Source organism: Jaculus jaculus, chromosome 7 (genome assembly GCF_020740685.1).
Source record: "Jaculus jaculus isolate mJacJac1 chromosome 7, mJacJac1.mat.Y.cur, whole genome shotgun sequence".
Lineage (NCBI taxonomy): Eukaryota > Metazoa > Chordata > Mammalia > Rodentia > Dipodidae > Jaculus > Jaculus jaculus.
Window position 1 is genome coordinate 56,930,247 of NC_059108.1, and position 23,463 is coordinate 56,953,709.

Here is a 23,463-nt window from a genome sequence, read left to right on the forward strand (position 1 = left end):
TTGAGTCTTATATTCACTAACAAGAAGGGAGAATATCCTGGAATCAACACAACAGTTCAAGTCTAACCTTACAAAGGATGTGTACTCCCAGGAATGCAGTCTTCAGCAGCACAAAGAGGAAGGGATGTACCCATTTTACTGTGCAGAGCTGCTGTAACCTCAGGAGTAGTTCTTGTGGCAAATGGCTTTCATTTTACAGTGGCTATCATCATCCACATAGTAAAGCTGCTCACCGAATTCCCCATTGCCAAAAAAATATATATATATATGAGTTCTTTTCTATTCTGTATCACTTCCTCCCACCCATGAATGGTGTAAACACCCTAAGGAAGAGCAGCAAAAATCTTAAGAGAGGATGTGGGAGGAGCCTTTGGATTTTCAGAGGAAGGGCAGGTAGCTCTGGCTCTCTGTTCACCCAAATGACATTCTTCTGGATGAAAGAGCTGTTTTTGAGGACAGTATTGATGATGCCAAGTACTGGGGCACCTGCACAGCCTGAGCATGGGAATAATCCAGAAGTAGAATGAGGATGTGAACTGTGACTAAGAAAAGATGAGCATCTCTGAGGTAATGGACAGTGTGCCACAGTGAAGGTGGAAGCCCTGGCTCTCTGTGTCAAGCTAATCACACCTACTTTCAGCACTTTGCAGAGACTTGGATTTTTCTTTAAAAAGGTCTTATTTTTAGATCAAGGAGGGGGATGCTTGCTCTTAATTAGTAAAACAGCTCTTCTTTGTTCCTCAAACCCACACCCTCCTCTCCATTGCATCCTACCACCATCATCCATGGATGGTTGATACCTTAAGTGCCAAGAATCTCTGAAACTAACTACTAATAAAAATGTAACTCATGACTTCTGGTTAAGATGGTGGCGCAGGTACCACACCAAAGCAGCCTAGGTGGGAAAAAGACCAAAAAAACTCAGCAAAATACAAACTTTTACTAAAAAGTGAGGTGTATAGGAAATTGAAGCAGCAGCAGAGAAGTAGAAGAGATCCAGAGCATCCAGAGCCCGCATAGGCCGGCAAAAGGGGCTCCGGCAGCTCGGCCAACCGCTGCGGCGGCGGGGCACCAGAAAGCCGCCAGGTTTAGCTTCAGCCACAGGAAAAGCCAGGTGCGGGAGCTTCCCCTCACACTGGTGCTCTCCGCAACTCAGGAAACGTGAAGGGAGAGCGGCAGTGAGCAACGGATGAGCAGACCCCAAGGTAGAAGCACACGTGGAGCAGTGAGAGAACCAGAGCAGCTGCGGCTCCCTCCCCTCCCCCACTGCCTGAGCCCAGCTCTGGCGATCAGAGCTGCAGTCCCGGGACCTGGCCATGCCAACTTGAGCCAACAGTGGCACCCAAGCAGGAGCAGAGTTCTGCAGCAACATCAGTGGCTCCAGCACCGGTAACAGTGGCCCAAGCAGTAGCAGCTCCAGTCGCGGCAGCAGCAGCAGACCCAGCAGGAGCAGACCCAGGAGTGGCAGCAGTGGCAGACCCAGCAGCAGCAGCTTCAGTGGGAGCAGCGGCAGTGGACCCAGCAGCAGCAGCTTCAGCAGCAGTGGTGGCTCAAGCAGTGGCAGCTACAGCAGCAGCAGAGTCAGTGAAAGGCCCAAGAATTCAGAAGCCCAGAAATACTATCATGCTCCAAAGGGTGCTTAAGTGGGCCCCTGCATACCTCAAACTCCAGGCTTTACTCTCTGTTGGAAGCAAGTAAAAATCCCTCTTCTCATTATATCAGAGCCCGGTCCTAATATAAAACTAGGTAAAAAGGGCATGAGATAACCCTCAAGGATGGGAAATGAGTAATGAAGTGAACCACTTATTTGGTTTCTGTAAATAGCCTGCACCACAAGCCTTAATAGCCCACACCGTAAGCCTTAGTAGCCTGCACCATAAGCCACAGCAGCCTGCCTCAGACCACCAAGGTCATAGGAGACTTATACCACACTCTGCTACCCTCACACAAGGACCTGCACAAATGCTGACCACCAAGGTCATAGGAGACTGATTGGTCCACGAGGGGCTTGAACAAATTAAACTAATTGGCTTAGAAACTATGGAGTGGCACAAACTGACTGGCTCACACCCCACGTGCTCCTGATGTTTAAAAAATGATTGGTCTAATGCACAGGCTTTGTTAGAAACCCTATAAAAACTGTCCTGTTCCTGCATTTGGGGCTCTGCAGTCCTCTACCCCTGCGCGATGTACGACTGTGGGCCCAGCATGCTTGGAATAAAATCCTCTTGCAGTTTGCATCAAGACTGCTTCTTGTGAGTGATTTGGGGTGTCGCCATATCCAGGCAGAGCGTGGGGTTCCCACATTGGGGTTCCTTCATTGGGGGCTCGTCCTGGATCTGAAGGCCCACACACACCCTGAGAACTGACTTGGAGGTAAGGGGGACCCCTCTGGAGTGAATGTGTGCCGGCTGGTGTTATTTGTTCTGAGTATCTGGTTTCTGGGACACACGCTTTTGGCTTGGTTTGATTTGCAGCCATACTCTAGGGCCATAAAGGACCAGAGGGCCATTATCAGAAGATGTGCTAGGAGGATCACAGGCTGCCACCCTGGGGGACACCCTGGGAGGTGAGGAGAGCCAGGGATGCCTGGTGGTCTCCTACTGTCGGTCAGAGTACCGAGTTCTGCTGTTAGAGCAGAAGCTTCCTCCTTCACATCCATCCGATTCTTTCGCCTGCTTGTGGAAGACATGGATGGGTCACTGGTGTCTGGATTTGTTGGTCTCAGTTGTGTGTGTTGTTGTTCTTTGTGTCTTTGTCTATAGTTCTAAAATGGGACAGACGGTAACAACGCCCCTTAGCTTGACTCTTGACCATTGGACTGAAGTTAAGTCTAGGGCCCATAATTTGTCAGTTGAGGTTAGAAGGAGACCCTGGTAAACATTTTGTGCCTCTGAGTGGCCAACTTATGAGGTCAGATGGCCATCAGAAGGAACCTTTAATTCCGAGACTATTCTGGCTGTTAAAGATATTATTTTTCAGAATGGACCAGGCTCCCGTCCCAACCAAGAGGTTTATATCTTCACATGGAAGGATTTGATGGACAACCCCCCGCTGTGGGTCAGGCCATGGTTGAATAAACCAAGGAACTCAAGCTCCAGAGTCCTGACTCTCGAAAATGAAAAAAAGCCCTCTCCTGAGGGAGCCAGACCTCCCCCTCACATCTATCCCAAGATTGAGGAGCCCCTGGCATGGCTGGAGACTCAGCCTGCCTCTCCCCCCCCTTACCTAGTCCCGGGAGCCAAGAGAGGGCCCCTCGCCATTCCCAAAACTCCGCCCTCCACCCTTCCCAAGCCTCCACTCCCACCCTCCCTGAGCCTCTGCCTCCCGGGTTACCCAAGCTTCCTCCCTCCACCCCTCTCGAGCCCCTGGAATTGGGAGGGCTGGCCACAAGGACACGGAGCTGGAGAGACACTACCCCGGAGGGAGCAGATGGAATTGTAACACTGCCACTATGCGAGGCAGGTTCTCCCATGCCGAGGGGCCAACTACAACCCCTCCAATATTGGCCTTTTTCCTCTGCAGATCTTTATAATTGGAAAGCTAACCACCCCCCTTTTTCAGAGGAACCCCAACACCTCATGGGGCTGATGCAATTTCTTATGTTTTCTCATCAGCCTACTTGGGACGATTGCCAACAGCTGTTGCAGACATTCTTCACAACCGAGGAATGAGAGAGAATTTTAATAGAGGCCAGAAAATATGTCCCTGGGGCCGACAGGCAGCCCACGCAGCTGCAGCATGAGATAAACATGAGGTTCCCTCTGACTCGCCCTGTTTGGGACCACAATACAGCTGAAGGTAAGGAGAGCTTAAAAATCTATCGCCAGGCTCTGGTGGCGGGTCTCTGAGGTTCCTCCAGAAGGCCCACCATTTTGGCCAAGGTGAGAGAGGTGATGCAGGGGCCAACAGAGTCTCTCTCAATGTTTCTTGAGAGGCTCATGGACTCATTTAGGAGGTTCACACCCTTTGACCCCACCTCTGAGATTCAAAAAGGCTCAGTAGCATTAGCTTTCATAAGACAGTCAGCTCTTGATATCAGAAAGAAACTTCAGAGATTGGAGGGGTTACAGGAAGCTGAGCTGCATGATTTAGTAAAAGAGGCAGAAAAGGTATATTACAAAAGGGAGACAGAAGAGGAAAAGGAGCAAAGGAAAGAAAGAGAGAGAGAAGAACACGAGGAGAGACGTGAGAAAGGAAAGGGAGGATAGGCGCAATAGACGGCAAGAGAAAAATCTGGCCAGGATCCTGGCCACAGTGGTAGAAAAAAAAGGAGAAAGAGAGAGAAATATTCAAAAATTTAGGACAGGCCCTAGGCAGATAAGGAACCTGGGCAACAGGACCCAACTTGATAGAGATCAATGTGCCTGTTGCAAGGAGAAAGGGCACTAGGCAAGAGACTGCCCTAAGAGGAACAGCAAAGGACCTAGGGTCCTAACCCTTGGAGAAGATGAAGACTAGGGAGGACGGGGCTCAGAGCCCCTCCCTGAGCCCAGGGTAACTCTGAAGATGGAGGGGGCTAAAAGATAAAAAATCCTGGGTGCTGGGTGCTACTGGATAACGGCAATATTCATGGACTACCCAAAGAACCATTGACCTGGGAGTGGGATGGGTGACCCACTCATTCTTAGTCATTCCTGAATGTCCAGCACCCCTCCTTGGTAGGGACCTATTAACCAAGATGGGTGTTCAAATTCCCTTCAAATCAGAAAAAACAGAAGTGTCTGCTGGAGGTCGACCCATCACCGTTTTGACTCTCCAACTAGATGATGAGTATCGATTATACTCTCCCCCGGTAGAGCCTAATCAAGACCTAAAGCCCTGGTTAGAACAATTTCCCCAAGCCTGGACAGAAACTGCGGGCATGGCCTTGGCGAAACAAGTACCCCCACAGGCCATTCAACTCAAAGCCAGTGCTATGCCAGTATCAGTCAAACAATATCCCATGAGCCGAGAGGCCCGAGAAGGAATTCAGCCCCATATCCTAAGACTGATTCAACAGGGTATTCTGGTACCGGTTCAGTCCTCCTGGAGCACTCCCTTACTGCCAGTTAGAAAACCAGGAACCAATGGTTACCGCTCAGTACAGGACTCGAGAGAAGTCAATAAAAGAGTACAGGACATACATCCAACTGTCCCAAACCCTTACAACCTCCTTAGTGCCCTCCCACCACAGCGGATTTGGTATACAGTTTTGGACCTAAAAGATGCTTTCTTCTGCCTAAGATTACATTTGGACAGCCAACCTCTTTTTGCCTTTGAATAGAGAGACCCAGACACAGGAAGGACTGGGCAGCTCACCTGGACTCGTTTGCCCCAGGGATTCAAGAACTCCCCACCCATCTTTGATGAAGCCCTACACAGGGACCTAGCCAATTTTAGAGTTTAACACCCCCAGGTAACCCTCCTTCAATATGTTGATGACTTACTCCTGGCAGGAGCTACCCAGCAGGACTGTCTAAAAGGTACAAAAGCATTACTACTGGAGCTGACTGACCTTGGTTACCGAGCCTCAGCTAAGAAGGCCCAGATATGCAAATGAGAGGTAACATATTTGGGGTACTCCTTGCAGGATGGACAAAGATGGCTGACGGAGGCACAGAAGAGGACTGTAGTACAAATACTGGTTCCAACTAAGGCCAGACAAATTAGAGAGTTCCTGGGGATAACTGGGTTCTGCAGACTATGGATCCCAGGGTTTGCACCCCTAGCAGCCCCCCTCTATCCACTAACTAAAGAGAAAGGAAAACTCACTTGGACCTCTGTGGTGGTTTGATTCAGGTGTCCCCCATAAACTTTAGGTGTTCTGAATGCTAGGTTCCCAGCTGATGGAGATTTGGGAATTAATGCCTCCTGGAGGGAGTGTATTGTTGGGGGCAGGCTTGTGGGCTTTATAGCCAGTTTCCCCATGCCAGTGTTTGGCACACCCTCCTGTTGCTGTGGTCCATCTTCTGTTGGCCAGGGGGTGATGTCCACCCTCTGCTCATGCCATCGTTTTCCCCTGCCATCGTGGAGCTTCCCCTCGAGCCTGTAAGCCAAAATAAAACTCTTTTTCCCAGAAGCTGCTCTTGGTTGGGTGATTTCTAACAGCAATGCGAACCGGACTGCAATAACCTCTGAACACCAGGGGGCATTTGATGCCGTCAAGAAGGCACTATTAAGTGCTCCTGCCCTAGCCCTCCCTGATGTGACTAAACCATTCACCCTTCATGTAGATGAGCATAAGGGGATAGCCCGGGGAGTCCTAACCCAATCCTTAGGGCCATGGAGAAGACCCTTTGCCTGCCTATCAAAGAAACTTGACCCTGTGGCTAGTGGATGGCCTATTTGTCTAAAAGCCATAGCGGCAGTGTCCACGTTGATCAAAGATGCTGATAAACTAACTCTAGGGCAGAGGATAACTGTCATTGCCCCCCATGCCCTGGAGAGCATTGTCCGGCAGCCCCCAGACCGATGGATGACTAATGCCCGTATGACTCACTACCAGAGCCTGCTCCTCACTGACAGGATAACGTTTGCCCCACCTGCCATCCTCTACCCCGCTTCTCTTCTGCCTGAAGAAACTGATGAGCCAGTACCTCATGACTGTCATCAACTGCTGGTTGAGGAAACTGGGATCCTAAAGGATCTTACAGATGTCCCACTGACCGGAGGAACATTAACCTGGTTCACAGATGGGAGCAGTTACATTGTAGAAGGTAAGAGGATGGTTGGGGCGGCGATAGTAGATGGAACATGAACAGTCTGGGCCAGCAGTCTGCCAGAAGGAACTTCGGCACAAAAGGCTGAGCTCATGGCCCTCACATAGGCCTTACGACTAGCTGAAGGAAAGTCTGAATATCTACATGGACAGCAGGTATACTTTTGCTACTACACATATAAACGGGACCATCTACAAACAGAGAGGGCTACTTACTTCAACAGGGAAAGAAATTAAAAACAAAGAAGAAATTCTAAGTTTGCTAGAAGCTCTACATCTACCTAAAAGACTGGCTATTATGCATTGCCCTGGCCACCAAAAAGCCAAAGATTTATCTCCAAAGGGAACCAGATGGCTGACCAAGTGGCCAAGCAGGCTGCCCAGGGGGTCAACCTTCTGCCCATAATAGAAAAGACAAAGAACCAAAAAAGTGAGCAACGATATACCCCAGGTGACTGGCAAGAAGTTAGAAAGTTAGGCCAGTTCTCCGAAACTCCTGAGGGGACCTGTTTTACCTCAGAGGGAAAAGAGATTCTACCTCAAGTGAAGGGACTAGAGTACGTTCAACAAATACAACGCCTAACCCATCTGGGGGCCAAACATCAACAAAAACTGCTGCAGACGTCTCCTTACCATATTCTGAAGTTGCCAGAGATAGCTGGCTCAGTAGTCAAGCATTGTGTACCTTGCCAGATGGTCAATGCTAATCCCTCAAGAATGCCTCCTGGGAAGAAGCTAAGAGGAGACAGCCCAGGTGCTCACTGGGAAGTGGACTTCACTAAGGTAAAGCCAGCTAAGTATGGTAATAAGTATTTACTAGTTTTTGTAGACACTTTTTCAGGATGGGTAGAGGCTTATCCTACCAAGAAAGAAACCTCAACCATGGTGCTAAGAAAATACTGGAAGAAAATTTCCCAAGATTCGGGATACCCAAGGTAATAGGGTCAGATAATGGTCCAGCCTTTGTTGCCCAGGTAAATCAAGGACTAACCAAAATATTGGGGATTGATTGGAAATTACATTGTGCAGACAGACCCCAAAGTTCAGGACAGGTAGAAAGGATGAATAGAACCATTAAAGAGACCCTCACCAAATTGACCACAGAGACTGGCGCTAATGATTGGATAGCTCTCCTACCCCTTGTGCTCTTTAGGGTCAGAAACACACCCGGACAATTTGGACTGACCCCCTATGAATTGCTATACGGGGGGCCTCCTCCACTGGTAGAAATAACCTCTATACATAGTACTGATGTGCCGCTTTCCCAGCCTCTGTTCTCTAGGCTCAAGGCACTCGAGTGGATGAGACAACGAGCATGGAAGCAACTCCGGGAGGCTTACTCAGGAGAAGGAGACTTACAGGTCCCACATTGCTTCCAGGTGGGAGATTTGGTCTATGTCAGATGCCACTGCACAGGAAACCTTGAGACTCGGTAGAAGGGCCCCTATCTCATCCTACTGACCACTCCAACGGCCATGAAAGTTGAAGGAATACCCACCTGGATCCATGCATCTCACATCAAGCCCACTCCGCCACTGGGCCCCAAATGGCAAGCTGAGAGGACAGAAAATCCCCTTAAACTTAGGCTTCGCCATGTGGTTTCTTCTTCTCCAGCTAGGTGATGCCTCCAATCCCCGTGCCCCCCAAAAGTTGACTTGGCAAGTGCTTTCTCAAACGGGGGATATAGTATGGACTGCAACTAGGGAAGCTCCCCCCTGGACTTGGTGGCCTGTCCTGACCCCAGACGTATGTGCCCTGGTAGCCAGGGTAAAATTTTGGGATATCCCAGAGCTCACTCCTGAGGAGGTCCCTAGAGAAGTCCACTCTTATGTGGCTAAGCGGGCACTCACACAAGGGGTCGTCTCCCAAGGCCAATACATGGCAGACAACCCGGGGTGCAGCTCTGGGCCAGCCCAACGTAAGATGCAGCATACTCCATCTTATGTCTGCCCCTGAACTTCTAAACGAAGTTGTGGAGGGATAAAACAGTTCTACTGTAAATACTGGGGTTGTGAGACTACAGGCAATACTTACTGGCACCCAGTTTCCTTTTTGGACGTGATTACTGTGCAGGAAAGATTAGATGGAAAAAAAGTAGTTCCTCTCAGCATCTCTTTCACCCCTAAAGGTCGAGAGTCCCGAGACTGGATAAAAGGAAAAACTTGGGGACTCAGGTTTGATATGACAGGCTGGGATAAGGGCCTAACCTTTACTATACAACTTAAGATAGAGCCTCCCACCCCAAGACCAGTAGAACCTAATAAAATTCTAGTAGAACACGGACCCCCTAAAGTGGCATTACCCAAGCTCCCACCCACAGTGGCAGCCAAGACCCATCGCATAACGACCACTAGAACCCCTTTGACTAGCCCACTCTTGGAAGCCCCACATGGGATAGGACAGAGGCTCTTTAACCTAATCCAAGGGCCCTTCCTCGCCATAAATGCCACCAACCCCAATGTTACCTCTGCCTTCTGGCTTTGTTTATCCTCAGGACCACCCTACTATGAGGGGATGGCAACTATGGGAGAGTTTAATATGACTAAAGAACATAATAGCCAGTGTTCATGGGGGACCAAAAACAAGTTGACTCTCCCGCAGGTCTCAGGAAGAGGGGCATGTATAGGAAAGCCCCCCTGCCATCCCACCAACATCTTTGTAATGTTACTCTGACCTATAGTCAGACCTCAGACAACCAATATCTAGTGCCAGGGTATAACAGGTGGTGGGCATGTGATACTGGGCTAACTCCCTGTGTTTCTACTTCAGTTTTTAACCCATCCAAAAATTTCTGTATTATGGTCCAGCTTGTCCCCCGGGTTTACTACCATCCTGAGGAAGTAGTCATCAATGAATATGACTATCATCCCACCCGATCCAAAAGGAAGCCTGTAACCCTTACCCTAGCAGTCATACTTGGCTTAGGGATAGCCGCCAGAGTGGGGACGGGGACCACAGCCCTGGTCACGGGACCACAATTAGAAAGAGGGCTTGATTAACTACATGCTGTCATAAATGAGGATCTCCAAGCTTTAGAGAAATCTGTTAGTAATCTAGAGGAGTCCCTGACCTCCTTATCCGAAGTGGTCCTACAAAACCGGAGGGGATTAGACCTACTGTTCCTAAAAGAAGGCGAATTATGTGCAGCCTTAAAGGAAGAATGTTGCTTTTATGTAGATCACTCAGGAGCTGTCAGAGACTCCATGAGCAAACTCAGGGAAAGACTAGAAAAGCATCGAAGGTAGAGGGAAACTGACCAAGGATGGTTTGAGGGATGGTTCAACAAGTCCCCCTGGATGACTACTCTGCTTTCCACCCTGATGGGACCCTTAATGGTTTTGCTCCTGATGCTTTCAGTTGGGTCTTGCATACTTAATAAGATTTTACTTTTGTTAGAGAACGAGTGAGTGCGGTCCAGATCATGATACTTAGACAACAATACAAGGGCCATCAGGGCAAAAAGGAAACTTACATTTAGTCCTTCCAAGTTCTAGGATTAGAACTATTAACAAGAGAAAAAGTGGGAAATGAAAAGCCCAAGAATTCAGAAGCCCAGAAATACTATCACGCTCCAAAGGGCACTTAAGTGGGCCCCTGCATACCTCAAACTCCAGGCTTTACTCTCTGTTGGAAGCAAGTAAAGAATCCCTCTTCTCATTATATCAGAGCCCGGTCCTAATATAAAACTAGGTAAAAAGGGCATGAGATAGCCCTCAAGGATGGGAAATGAGTAATGAAGTGAACCACTTATTTGGTTTCTGTAAATAGCCTGCACCACAAGCCTTAATAGCCCACACCGTAAGCCTTAGTAGCCTGCACCATAAGCCATAGCAGCCTGTCTCAGACCACCAAGGTCATAGGAGACTGATACCACACTCTGCTACCCCCACCCAAGGACCTGCACAAATGCTGACCACCAAGGTCATAGGAGACTTATTGGTCCACGAGGGGCTTGAACAAATTAAAATAATTGGCTTAGAAATTATGGAGTGGCACAAACTGACTGGCTTGCACCCCACAGGCTCCTGATGTTAAAAAAAATGATTGGTCTAATGCACAGGCTTTGTTAGAAACCCTATAAAAATTGTCTTGTTCCTGCATTCGGGGCTCTGCAGTACTCTACCCCTGTGGGGTGTACGACTGTGGGCCCCAACATGCTTGGAATAAAATCCTCTTGTAGTTTGCATCAAGACCACTTCTCGTGAGTGATTTGGGGTGTCGCCATATCCGGACAGAGCGTGGGGTCCCCACGTTGGGGTTCCTTCAGCAGCGGTGGGTCCAGCAGCACCTTCAGCAGCAGCGGCTACAGACCCAGCAGCGGCAGCTTAAGCAGCAGCTGTTCCAGCAGCAGGGGTGCTGATCTGCAGGGCCACACTTGCCAGGCTCAGTTTGCCCCACAGGAAAAGCCAGTGCCCAGCTCCAGAAATCAGAACAGCAGGCCGACAACCCAGGCAGCAACTTGACTGAGACCAAAATCATCCAAGGTAAATGGGATTGCACCAGGGAAGGATCCCTCAACAGACCAAAAAATCTTAACCTCTTTGTTGATAGAGTATCTGGTTGTTATAATAACTACTCTTGCATACATACTTGGGGCTGTTTTTGATTGAATGTGTACAGTGTTTAGTTAAACTTTAGAATCTACCTGTATTTTATTCCATGCAGCCTGCTTGAATACTCCTATAGCAGGGAAACTCAGCCCCTAAGAACATCTTTGTAGATACTCTGAGAGTCTTAAGAGCTAAACCTAACACCTTAAGCTCCTATCCTGAAAATATATTACATCAAATCAATTGATACAGCTAAGAATACCCAGCTAGCTAGAAAATCCAAGCATTAATCCAAGATGCAAAAATATATACATTATAACACAAGACACACTAACAAGCAAGACAATAAAAATCCACCTAAAAGCATTAATGCATCAGAAATGTCCTCCAATGAGAACGAGTTACAGGAAATGCCTGAGAAAGAGTTCAAAAGAATGATTATAAATATGTTCAAAGAGGTCAAAGAACACATGAAAACAATCAAAGAAGAAATCAAAGAGGAAATCAAAGAGGAAATCAAAGGAATCAAAGAAGACGCAGGACACCAATTTAATGAAATAAAGAAGGCAATACAAGACATAAATAAGGAAATAGAAATAATAAAGAAAAACCAGGCAGAATTACTAGCAATGAAGAAGACAGTTAATGAAGTAAAAAAACTCTGTAGAAAATCTCACCAGTAGGATGGATGAGGGAGAACACAGAATATCTAAGCTACAAGACCAGGTGGCAGATATAATACAGTACAACAAAGAGAAAGACAAACTTATAGAAAAGTATGAGTGGGAAATTCAAGATATTCGGGACACTATGAAAAGAGCCAATATAAGAATTCAGGGTATAGTAGAAGGAGAAGAACTCCACTCCAAAGGGATAGTAGGTGTCTTCAACAAAATCATAGAAGAAAATTTCCCCCCAAATTGGGAAAGAGGTGCCAATGAAGATACAGGAAGCCTTTAGAACCCCAGCCAGAAAAAACCTGGAAAGAACCTCTCCTCACAAGATTATAATCAAACTTCCAAACACACACACAAAAGAAAAAATATTGAAAAGTTAGAAAGAAAAATCAAGTTACCTACAAAAGCAAGCCCACCAGGATTACAGCAGATTATTCAACACAAACGTTTAAAGCCAGAAGGGCTTGGAGTGATATATTCCAAGTTCTGAAAGATAACAACTGTCAACCAAGGTTACTTTATCCTGCCAAGTTATCCATTCAAATCGGCGGAGAAATAAGGACATTCCATGACAAAAGCAGGTTAAAGGAGTATTTGAAGACAAAACCAGCTCTACAGAAAATACTTGATAGAATCCTCCATGCTGACTGAAGAAAAGGAAAAGCACACATATAAGGAACCTAGAAAAACCAAGCAATACTCAAATACTAGTTACCAGAAGAGAGCACAGGTAGAACCAGAAACACACACACACAAAATAAAATGGCAAACATAAATACACACGTTTCAATAATATCTCTTAATATCAATGGCCTCAATGCCCCAATGAAAAGACATAGATTTGCAGAGTGGGTGAAAAGCAGGATCCTACAATTTGTTGACTCCAAGAAACTCACCTTTCTACAAAGGATCGACATTATGTTAGGGTGAAAGGTTGGAAGACGGTGTTTCAAGCAAGTGGGCCTAGAAAACAAGCAGGGGTTGCTATCCTAATATCGGACAGGGTAGACTTTAGTGCAACGTTAGTTGAGAAAGATAAGGAAGGTCACTTTATATTGATTAAGGGCACACTCCAACAGGAGGACATTACAATCCTAAACATATATGCACCTAACATGGGGGCTCCCAAATTCGTCAAACTAACACTATTAGAACTAAGGTCACAGATAACACCAAACACAGTGGTGGTGGGTGACTTTAACACCCCACTCTCATCAATTGACAGGTCATCCAGGGAAAAAATAAACAGAGAGGCATCTGGACTAAATGAGGTCATAGAATGAATGGTCCTAACAGATATATACAGGACTTTCATCCAAAGGCTGCAGAATATACATTCTTTTCAGCAGCACATGGAACATTCTCTAAAATAGACCATATATTAGGACACAAAGCAAATCTTAACAAATTCAGGAAAATTGAAAGAATTCCTTGCATTCTATCTGACCACAATGGAATTAAACTGCAAATCAGTAGCAAGAAAGGCTATGGAGCATACACAAAATCATGGAAACTAAACAATACACTACTAAATGATGAATGGGTCAATGAAGAAATCAAGAAGGAAATCATAAAATTTACAGAGTCAAATGATAATGAGAACACACCATACCAAAATCTCTGGGACACAATGAAGGCAGTTCTAAGAGGTAAATTTATAGCCTTAAGTGCCTATATTAAGAAATTAGAAAGGTCGCAGGTAAACAACCAAATGCTTTGCCTTAAAGCCTTGGAAAAAGAAGAACAAGGCAAACCAAAAATCAAGACAGGAAGAATAATAAAGATTAGGGCAGAAATTAATGAAATAGAAACAAAAAGAACTATCCAAAGAATTAATGAAACAGAGTTGGTTCTTTGAAAGGATAAACAAGAATGATAAACCCTTAGTAAATCTGACCAAAAGAAAGAGAGAGGAGACACAAATTAATAAAATCAGAGATGAACAAGGTAACATCACAACAGATTCCAGAAAAATTCAAAAAATCATAGGGACATACTATAAAAGCATATACTCCACAAAGTATGAAAATCTGAAGGAAATGGATGATTTCCTTGATTTATATGACCTACCTAAATTAAATCAAAATGAGATTAATTCACTTAAATAGACCTATAACAAACATGGAGATCCGAACAGTTATCAATAATCTCCCAACTAAAAAAAGGCCAGGCCAAGATGGATTCACTGCTGAATTTTACCAGACCTTTAAGGAAGAGCTACCACCATTGTTTCTTAAGCTGTTCCAGGAAATAGAAAAAGAAGGAATTCTACCAAACTCCTTCTATGAGGCCAGCATCACCCTGACACCAAAACCAGGCAAAGATAGAACAAAAAAAGAAAATTACAGACCAATCTCCCTAAGGAACATAGATGCAAAAATTCTCAACAAAATATTGGCAAACAGAATACAAGAGTATATCAAAAAGATCATTCACCCTGACCAAGGAGGCTTTATCCCAGACATGCAGGGATGGTTCAACATATGCAAATCTATAAATGTAATACATTACATAAACGGGTTGAAGGACAAAAATCACATGATCATCTCATTGGACGCAGAGAAAGCATTTGACAAAATCCAACATCCCTACATGATAAAAGTCCTACAGAGACTGGGAATAGAAGGAACATATCTCAATACAATAAAGGCTATTTATGACAAGCATACAGCCAACATCTTACTAAATGGGAGAAAACTGGAACCTTTTCCACTAAAATCAGGAACAAGACAAGGGTGTCCACTGTCCCCAATTTTATTTAATATAGTTTTGGAAGTCTTAGCCATAGCAATAAGGCAAGAGACACACATAAAAGGGATACAAATTGGAAAGGAAGAGATCAAGTTATCATTATTTGCAGATGGCATGATTATATACATAAAGGACCTAAAGACTCTACTAGCAAACTGTTAGAGCTGATCAAAACCTACAGCAATGTAGCAGGATACAAAATAAATACACAGAAATCAGTAGCCTTCATATATGCTAACAACAAACACACAGAGGTTGAAATCAGATAATCACTCCCATTCACAATTGCATAAAAAAAAACAAAGTACCTTGGAATAAACCTAACAAAGGAAGTAAAGAATCTCTACAATGAGAACTTTAAAACACTCATGTGAGAAATTGCAGAAGACACTAGAAAGTGGAGAAACATCCCTTGTTCCTGTGTTGGAAGAATCAATATTGTGAAAATGTCAATCTTACCAAAAGCAATCTACACATTTAATGTAATCCCTATCAAAATTCCAAAGGCATTCTTCATGGAAATAGAAAAAACAATCCATAAATGCATTTGGAATCACAAAAAACCTCGAATATCTAAAATCATACTGAGCAACAAAAATGAGGCTGGTGGTATCACCATACCTGATTTTAACCTATACTACAGAGCCATAGTAACAAAAACAGCCTAGTACTGGCACAAAAACAGACATGTAGATCAGCGGAACAGAATAGAGGACCCAGATGTAAGCCCAGTAGCTATAGCCACCTGATATTTGATAAAAATGCCAAAAATACTCATTGGAGAAGAGGCAGCCTCTTCAGCAAATGTTGTTTTGAAAACTGGATATATATCTGCAGAAGGATGAAAATAGATTCTTCTCTCTCGCCATGTACAAGAATAAAGTCCAAATGGATTAAAGACCTTAACATCAGACATGAAAGTCTGAAACTGCTACAGGAAAAAGTAGGGGAAACCCTTCAACATATTGGTCTTGGCAAAGTCTTTCTGAACACAACCCCAATTGCTCAGGCAATAAAACCACAGATTAATCCCTGGGACCTCATGCAATTACAAAGATTTTGCACTGCAAAGGACACAGTGAAAAAAGCAAAGAGGCAACCTACAGAATGGGAAAAATCTTCGCCAGCTATATAACTGATAGAGGATTAATATCTAGGATATACAAAGAACTCAAAAAGTTAAATAATAAGGAATCACACAAGCCAATCAAAAAATGGGCTATGGAGCTAAATAGAGCATTCTCAAAGGAAGAAATACGAATGGCATATAAGCATCTAAAAAAATGTTCAACGTCACTAGCATCAGGGAAATGCAGATTAAAACTACTGTGAGATTCTATCTCACTCCTGTCAGATTGGCCACCATCATGAAAACAAATGATCATAAATGTTGGCAGGGATGTCGCAAAAAAGGAACCCTTCTACACTGCTGGTGGGAATGCAATGTTGTTCAGCCATTTCAGAAATCAGTGTGGAGGTTCCTAAAACAGCTAAAGATTGATCTACCATATGACCCAGCTATAGCACTCCTAGGCATATATCCAAAGGACTCATTTCATTTCCTTAGAAGTACATGCTCAACCATGTTTATTGCTGCTCAATTTATAATAGATGGGAAATGGAACCAGCCTAGATGTCCCTCAACTGATGAGTGGATAATGAAGATGTGGCACATTTATACAATGGAGTTCTACTCAGCGGTAAAGAAAATGGAAATTATAAAATTTGCAGAAAAATGGATGGACCTGGAAAGGATTATAGTAAGTGAGGTAACCCAGGCCCAGAAAGCCAAGCGCCACATGTTTTCCCTCATATGTGGATCCTAGCTACAGATGATTGGGTTTCTGTGTGAGAATGAAAATACTTAGTAACAGAGGCCAGTAAGTTATAAAGGACACATAAAGGATAAAGAAAGGAAGGGAGGAGGACACTTAGTAGGTTGATATTGTATATATGTAATAAATGATTGTAATGGGGAGGTAATATGATGGAGAATGGAATTTCAAATGGGAAAGTGTGGGGGTGGGGAGGGAGGGAGTTACCATGGGATATATTTTATAAGCATGGAAAATGTTAATTAAATTTAAAAAAAATAAAAAATAAATAAGTAAAATTTTTTTAAAAAATGAGTTCCTGGGCTGTGGAGATGTCTCAGTGAATGAATAAAGCTTTTACCACACACACAGGCACACACACACACACACACACACACACACACACAAAAGTAACTCATAAAGTTGTCACTTTTTCCTTTTGGCCTTGTTTATCTCTGGGGAAGATTCTTAGCTGAGCTGAAGCTTTGGGGAGCATGGTATAAGATGGAGTTCTTGGTTAGTGGGAAGTGGTTTGAGACTTGGTCTTTCTTTGTTGAAACTACACTTGGGTAGTCCTTTTGTTCTGTTACATACAAATGTTTTGTCAGACGGCTATAAGTTAAAGCAACTCTGCTGAATCTTTCTTTCATTCATTTCAAGCTCTCAAATAATTTTAAACTAGCCAAATAAATCAAGTTGGTACCTTACTGTGCCACTGAAATTGTCCCAACTCATGCCTCATCTGAAGTCACTACATTTTCAGAAAATGGAATGTCCTTGTTCAGATTTTTAAGGAAATGACATCAGACATTGAGTCTCAAGTCTTGTGATTTCATGTAGCTCTCTCTATTTTCCCACTTCTCTGTTTTGCCTCTTGTCTTTTATACAAGCCTGATGTTAGGCAGACAGGTTAATATGTGTCTTTAGGAAGTCATGGTAAGTACACATAAACAGGGCTATGAAGGAATGCAACTTAATTCATTTGGAGACATATATTGCAGCTGTGGTAAGAAGTCTATGACATTTTTATAATTAGTTATTTAAAAAGTACAATGTGTTTTTTTAAATGACTACAGAATGGAAAACTTTGAAAATCAAGAAACACCTTTGGAATGGAAGAAATAAAAAGTAGCTAGCGGGTATGGTGGTGCACACTTTGAAACCCAGCACTCTAGAGGCAGGGTAGGAGGATCACAGTGAATACAAGGCCACCCTGAGACTACATAGTGAATTTCAGATCGGGATGGACCACAGTGAGACCCTACCTTGAAAAAGTGAAAAAGGAAAAAAAAAAAAAAAAAGAAAGAAAGAAAGAAAGAAAAGAAAAACTAGCTAGCTGAAGTGGAGCACATTTTCAAAACTTACAGAAAGTTCAAGTTTAAAATTGTTAAAACTATCAAGTATTAAAACTGTTTTTTAAGATGCTTGTAAATATTTGTTTTTTTTTTATTTTGAAAATTAAGATTTCTTTCTTGAGAGCTTTAACATAGAAGAATATTGTAGTTTGATCATGATGTGGTCTCATTACCTTCTTTTGTTCCCCCTTCACACTCCCATTCCACTGAACAACCTCACCCTCATCTTTCCAAATTGTTGTTCTGTTTTGATTTCTCATTCTTTTTGTCCTCCTCCATTACCTATGTCAAAATGTTAACAGGGCCAATATTGTGCAGGTCTTGTTGCAGTAATAACATCCATTCTGAGATCATGAATATCCATACTAAACAAAGTACTCCTCCCTCATTTTGTGGCTCTTAGTTCTTTCAACTCCCTCTTCTACACCTTCTCGGGTATGATAGAAATATCTCATCTAGCAATGAGTTCTCCACAGCCACTTATTCTGAGCACCTTGATGATTTTTGAGTCTCCTCTGCATCCACCTCCATCTCCAGCACTGACATCAGCACATATATTCTTTCTGCCACCTCCTCCACAGTTTTTCCTGAGCCTTGTGGGTGTGATAGAGATGTCTCATGCAATGATGAACACTCAACTGTCTCACCACCATGATGAGTCTTGGTTCTTCCGGTTTTAACCACCACTTGTAAAAAGAAGTTTCTCTTGCTAGAAGTGAGAATAGCACTTGTCTATAAATAAGCAAGCATTTAGAGTACAATTTGATGGGCTCCATGCACTCTTTAGTCAAAGAGCAGTGTTACCTTCTTTGTAAGGTCTATTTGTTTTTAAGCCATAGCCTTTTGATGAATCACCTCCCAAAGAGCCGGTCTTAAATCTAATTAGAGAGAGCTGGTTATCCCATGACTAACATTGAGCTAGTTGGGACGTCTTTCCTGGCTAGCCAGTTGTATAGTTCACAGGACCCATGGCTGAGACTATTGATGTCTTTCTTCCTCCAGTAAAATGCATAGCACTTTCCTGGAACTGATGGCTAGCCAGCAGGGAGGAAGGAGGCTTCCAGGTCAGTTCTGGCTTAAAGTTCCAGTGTTTTTTGAATGATGAATGTGGTGTCTTCCACAATTCAGATCTTGTCATCTAATTGTGGTGGGCAACCAAGTGCACTGGAAATAGTCTGTATTGTTTTTTGTTTTTATGGTGGGAGGGTGCTCATGGGACTTCTTGGCAGACATTCACTGGGAAATATCCCACTCCTAGTATGAGATTTTCTTATAACAATTTATGGCTTCTATGCATAAAATTCTCTACACCAGCATGTTGCTTCTGCACAAACACTTTTGCAAATTATATTTTTAATTGGGTATCAGAGAAGTTGGTTTCCATATGTCTTGTTCATAAGATCTTTAGTTTTATGTGCTTTTCCTCTCACCCTTTAGTCCCGTCCTTTCCTTTCCTCTGGCCTCACTTAGAGTTTTTCACCCCCTAAATTCTGTTTCTTTACTTAGCTGTTTTCTATCTCATCCTCTAGTACCTCATCATTTCTCTTTCCTTGCCCTTTGTTTATTTTTTGGCTCCTTCATTAGATTCTGCACCATCTTAAATAGTTGTCTAAAAATTCAAAGCTAGCATTCACATATGAGAGAGAACATGTAGTGTTTCTTTCTGAGCCTGAATTACACTTGGCATATTTTCAAATTCATCCACTTTCCTGTGAAATTTATTTCATTTTTTCTCATAGCTGGCTAAAATGCCATTGTGTATATGAACACATCTTCATTATAATTCTTCTGTTGATAAGCATTTAGGCTGACTTGATTTCCTAGTTATTGGCAATATAGCAGCAACAAACATGGCAGAGCCTGTTTCCCTGTAATAGTGTAGCATTCTTAGGGTTTATGGTTAGGAGTGGTATTGCTGGGTAGTATAATAGATCTATTTTCACCATTATTAGAAATCTCCTTAGTGATTTTCATAATGGCTGAACCATTATGAAACACCTACTAACATCCTTATGGGCATCAGTTGTAATTTGGTATATTGATGATTGTCATTCTGACTGGGGTGAGATAGAACTCTCTAAGCAGTTTCAATTTGCATTTCTCTGATGGCTAAAGCAGGTGAACATTTAAAAAAAATATCTTTGGCCTTTCATATTTCTTACTTTGAGAACCCAATTTACTTTGAGTAAACTTTGTTGACCCATATTTTGGTAAAGTTGTTAATTTTTGTTGCTTAGTTGCATTGAATATTTTGTATATTTTTAGATATTAATCCTATGCCAGATATACACCTGACATGAATTTTCTTCTATTTTGTAGACTGGATCTTGACACAGTTGATGGTTTTCTTCACTGTACAACAGCTTTTTAGTTTCATGAGATCCTATTATTGATTGATTTGTATCCTGGGCTACTGGTTCTTATTCAGAACATCTTTCCGGATGACTATATATTGAAGTAGTCACACTTTTTTTCCTCTAGTTGTTTCAGATTTTAGGTATTCCATACAGTCCTTCATTCATTTTGAGTTGATAATTGTGTATGATGAGAGAAATTGGACTAGATTTATTCTTCTATATGTAGATATCCAGTTTTCTCAGAACCATTTGTTGAAAATTCTGCCCTTGTCCAGTATTTGTTTTTGTCCTGTTTGTCCAAAACCAGGTGGTTATTATTACATAAACTTAAACCTGTATCATCTATTGTGTTCCATTGATTTTTATGTCTGTTTAAGTACCAATACTCTGCTTTTTTATTGCCATGTCTCTATAGAATAAATTAGTATCATGGATGATAACACATCTAAGAGCAGTCTTTTTGATGAGGACATTTTTGAATATCTGTGGTCTTTCCATATGAATCTTGAGGGTTTTATTGTTGTTGTTTTACTATTTCTGTAAAGAATGGTGATAGAATTTTGATTGGAACTGCTTTGACATCCTATACTGTTTAAGTAATGTCATTTTCATGACAGAAATTCTTCCACTCTGTTTGCATGGAAGTTATTTCTCACTTCTGATGTCTTCCTCAATTTTTTCAGCATTTTAAATTTTTTCTTGGGTAGATTCAGGTCAGGTGCTGTAGATGAGTGAGACTATGTGGCTATTTTTTTTTTTTTTCTGTGATTGGGTAAGTTCACGGAGAATGTTCTGTTTCAGGTTCAACCATTTTTCCTCAAATTTCATTGTGTCATTTCTTCTTACTGCTGTGTAGAATTCCACTGTGTAGATATACCACATATTAGTTGTCCATTCTTCTACTGATGGACTTCTGGGTTGATTCCAGATCTTAGCTATTATGAATTGCTACAAACATGGTTGCGCAAATCACTCTGGCCTATGGTTTGAAGGTTTTAGGGTAGATGCCCAGTAAGGGAATAACTGGGTCTGTTGGTATCTCTATAGTCAGCTTTTTCAGGAGTCTCCACATTGCTTTCACAAGTCAGAACCATATCCAAACATAAGCCCACTCTCCAATATCAAGCTACCATCAATCATGGGCTACAAAGGGCCCTGGCTGAAACTAAGAACAATTGGTGAAACTAGGAAGGGTGCTCTTTTCCTGATGAACCAGATACCAGCACAAGGGGGAAGGAGACCAATACAAAGAAAATTCAGCTCCTACCAAATCAGGGAGCCAGAGCCTCAGAAGACCCCAACACCTCATCACTGAAGCAGATCAAAAATGAAAGCAACATGGCTCAGGGAAATTTTGGGGAAGAGGGGGTGAAAGAATGTCATAGCCACATGTTGGGTCATGATATGCAGTGACATTTATAGTACCTATAACTGCTAACCAATTCCACAATGCACGACCCATATACCTCAACAAGGAGGGGGTCAATGTGGAAGGGGTAGGTCATGGATGACCCTAATAATGGTACCAAACTGATTGTATTTGCTGAATACAAAACTAATTAACAAGAAAAAAAATTCTTAATGAGGTGGTTCACTTCCTAGGTTAGTTATATTTGAAGGTATTTAATTTTTGTGGCTATTGGATATGACTGTTTTTCTGATTCATTTATTAGTGTGTTTCTCATTGATATATATGAGAAGGATTCTGATTTTTGAATTATCATCTGATATTATTCCACTTTGGGAAAATGATTTGTGTGGTTCCAAAAGATGGACTGGAGGTAGGATCCAGTTTCAAAGCCTTAAATGGGTTGTCAGTCTCAACATCCCATGTAGGCAAAATTTTTAGTTCTCCAATAATCTTTGCTAAAACTAAAAGAATTATTTTTAGACCTGTCAATGAAGATACAGACAAGTAAGTAAAATACCAAAGGAACCCTAAAACAAAACCAAAGAATCTTTATTATGAAAAAGATGACTGGGAAAACTGTTAAAACAAGCTCTTTTCCTTCCTCCAATGTCACCTATCCAGAAATTGAAGTTTGTCCCTGTATTGCTCCAAATTTTGAGTTTTGACTACCTGAAAATCATCAGACTGCACACCTCTCATTGAATGAAGTGTCTTTTATGATGTGCAAAGATGAGAGAATACTTAAAAAGTTGTAGCACCGGGATTATTTGCATTTTTGGGGAGGCTGCCTCTACCTTGGAAGTCTAATCCTTCAAGCATTATGTCAACCCTGGATATTTGATTGCCTCCTATTGGCAATGATATAGATATTTAAATTTCATTCTTTTCAGTTCACGTGCATTGAATTAATAAATCATTTCTTTGCATCTATTGAGATGGTTATGTGATTTCTGCCCTTTAGTCTATGTTTATTAATTTCCATATATTAAACAATCCCTACATCCCTAAAAACAAAGCCAACTTTAACAAAGTGAATGATATGTTCATAAATTGTAATGAGAGTTCTGCATTTATGTTCATCATGAATATTGGCTTATAGTTTTGTCTTGTTTTTCTGTTTGCAGCTGTCTAGTTTTGTTAGTAGTATAACATTGATTTTATAAAAGGAGTTAGAAGACTTTCTTTTCTTTTCAATTTCAGCAAATAATGTGACAAACAGAGGTTTCAGATCTTCTATAATGTTCTGATAGAATTCATCAGTAAATCCATCTGGGCACAGGCTCTTTTTGGTTGGGAGATTTTTAATTATAACTTAAATCTCACTATTTGTTACAGCTCTTAACTATTTATCTTCTATCAATTTACCTTTGTATTCCTTATGTGTTGAGAGATTCACACATTTATTTTAGGTTTCCAATTTGATGGAATATAGGCTTTCTAGGTTTGACCTTATGATTCTTTCAATGTTATTGATATTTGGTATATTGTCTCCTATTTTTCATCTAGCCTTATTAATTAATCTGATCTATTTCTTTGGAGAATTTGGCAAAAAGCTTGCCAACTGTGCTTATTTTTTCAAGTAACCAACTCTTACGCAATTCATTTAATTTTCTCTTCATTTCAACTTCATTTATTTCTGTCCTGATCTTCTTTATTTCTTTTTGTCTGGTACTTTTGGGTTTGCTTTGATATATATATGTATGTATCTTCAGGTCTGCCTTCGTTGTAGAAGATACTGTATTTAATTTCCATTCAGTTTTAGAAATTTTTTAATAATTAGTTTTGTATTCAGCAAATAAAATCAGTTTGTTACCATTATTAGGCTTATCTGAGACCTACACCCTCCCC